The sequence below is a fragment of the Malus domestica genome, chromosome 14 (assembly GCF_042453785.1).
Source record: "Malus domestica chromosome 14, GDT2T_hap1".
Lineage (NCBI taxonomy): Eukaryota > Viridiplantae > Streptophyta > Magnoliopsida > Rosales > Rosaceae > Malus > Malus domestica.
The window spans coordinates 9,031,616-9,034,180 of record NC_091674.1 but is presented as its reverse complement, the minus strand read 5'-3'; the positions used below and the strand labels follow the sequence as shown (position 1 = coordinate 9,034,180).

The 2,565-nt window shown below is 37.6% G+C and overlaps 1 long non-coding RNA gene across 1 annotated transcript; it reads right to left on the bottom strand.

Annotated features, from left to right (window-relative positions):
- Window positions 1-399: 399 nt before the first annotated feature.
- Window positions 400-1,587, bottom strand: LOC139191623 (uncharacterized). Its single transcript, XR_011575730.1, has 3 exons — window positions 1,424-1,587; window positions 1,277-1,344; window positions 400-521 (listed from the first exon to the last, which is right to left on the bottom strand). It is a non-coding gene; the product is annotated as an uncharacterized lncRNA (long non-coding RNA).
- Window positions 1,588-2,565: the final 978 nt, after the last annotated feature.

The window sequence follows — 2,565 nt, the reverse complement described above, 5'->3', positions numbered from 1 at the left end:
CCCAATAATCGACGAAAGGCTGCTAAGCCCAAAAATGCATAAGCCATAGACCCGAGTTGCGATTGCTTGTGAATCAAACAAAGTCTAACAATGGAGTGACCAAAAACTCAGAGTTGGATGATCTCCAAACAAGAGCTCATTGTATCATCATGACGGACTGTGATCATCCCTAAAATATACATAGTCTAGTATGTGAAGCGAGGGGCAGATCCGCAAGCCCACAAACCTTAAAGGTACCTATTTACACGTCTGATTAGAGACTAAAATAGACGCTAATCGTGCAAAAGGCCTACAAATAGCATTAACAGGTAGCATTAGATGCTAAGCTCACGTTGTCACGTCAACATGAACTAAGAATCTCATAACGTTTTAGATGAAAATGGGGAAGGAACTCCAACCCTTTATCTACCTTGGTATGGGTACAATTTGTTTATACCCAAACTCTTAGTCCTTTGTTGATGCCAAATTACTAGAGCAAGTCCCAGCGTAATAATTAACACATGCTTCAACTTACTCTCCATCTGAACAAAAAAAAAAAAAAAAAAAAACCCAGTAAACCTCATGTGTATAAGTAATCATACAAATTCTTGGGAAAGAGAGAGAGATCGCTGATCTAGTTGATGACAATTGACCAAACAACCACATGCATAGTCCATATTCATAGTATGACAATATAAGCATTTTTCTGGTAGTCAAAACGTAATAAGCGAACATTATTAGAGAGAGAGAGAGAAAAAGAGAGTATTAATTACTAGGGTTTTCGACTATGCTAATATTAGCGCACAAAGATGTAGCACAACCAAGTTTGCAGACGTAAAGAGGAGTCTGGATGTCCCCTTAGTTTGTCCAGGAGAAGTTTTCCCAGGAGGAGGAGGAGGAGGAGGGGGTGTTACAGGAGGACTAGGTAAGCAGGGTTTGATGCAAACTTCCGCGCAGTCGATTGGATGGTGTGTTCTGAAAAGACATGATATGTAACAACCCTTTATAACAATCGACGAAACCTGCGTTGGACTGAGTCCCTAGGGAGCAATCCCATACCACTGCAGACCTAACAAGTTTCCCCTCCATTTCTGCAATTTTATCAGACCACTAATTTGTCTGTGAGCTCTATGATAGGACTTATATATGTATGCCATGCATATATACATTAGTGGGAGAGGATCTCTCTCCTTCTCTTTCCTCTAAATTTCTTCGAAAAATAAATATAGCCGTTATAAGTTCATTTAAATTAGAATCCAACTCGACCTTGTACATGATTAATTAAAACAAAACTTACATTCATAACTCGACCTTCGTCGCCTTGAACAGGAAGATGAGGATCATCTAAGTCCATAAATATCAAATCTGCAACGTCGTTTAGGGAGAAATCTGAGTTTTGTAACAAAATCGGAGCAATAGTAGAAAAGGTTAGAGTTAAATCTACCTGCTGCAGATAATCTTCAACAGTTGTTGCTTCAGATGGAGAAACTCTGCAAATGTTGTCCTTGCATGACGAATGTAGAAAATTATGAGACAATTGTACTTTGGAGGTGTACGCTCAGAAAACAAAGTATTGTTGAGATTCAAGTACACAAAGCAAGCATTGACTTCACCTAAGAATAACTCAAGGCGAGAGCAGTTAAACGCTCTCTCTGTCTCATACAAGTATTGTTGAACACAGAAAGGTCTTGAGATTCATGAAATAACTGAAAGTTATAAAATGTAGAATCCAAAGAGACTCATCAAATGATTCGTAATTTGGTATGGTTTAACAATTTTTAGGGAAATCCCAATGCGGCAGATTTCTACAGATTTAGAAGGGAAAAGGATCATTACCTTCAATTCGAAGGACTTAAGGTCACGTGCAAGTTGTTCATCATGTCGTCCCTAGCGAGCAAGAAGCCTGTACAACGTTTCAGCAACGAAAAGAAAGTGAACAAAAGAACATCTCAATCAACAGACATTCTTGTATCTTCAGTCAAGAATACCGCATAAGAAAGGTAGATGAACAAACATACTATTTAGATCCAAACAAGCATCAATGAAAGGTGAAGAAACTGTAAGGGTACTACAAATGCTGTCATATTTTTCATATAGCTTGATTTCTCAGAAAATAAATAGGAAGTGGATTGATGTACATCTCAAGTAAATAGTCATTCTTACACCTTGAATCAAAGAATACCAAATACAAATGGAAAAGACACCAAATCTAAGGTTTTGTTTCAAAAACTTATCTAACATGTTTTCAAAGCGCTAAGACAATTGCCATGCACCAATATCCTTATTTGGATTCATGAACATAGAAATTTACAACTTCTGTGTGAGAACCTTCTTCTGAAGCCAAAGGAAAGAAAAAAAAAGGGGCGAGAGACTGAGATCTCAATTTGGTACAACGATTCCCTTTAAAGTAAACTTAGCCAACATTCTGGAATTTGAGAAAGAGAAAAGGCAGTCAGAAAAGAAAAACTCAGCCTACAATTCCCTTTTAAGTACTTCTGAGGCAACTTCAATTACAATTTCTTGGCCTCTTTTCTTTGCCTTCAACTGTTGTTTTGTTTTTGCATTTGTGTCCATCACTAAGATTTT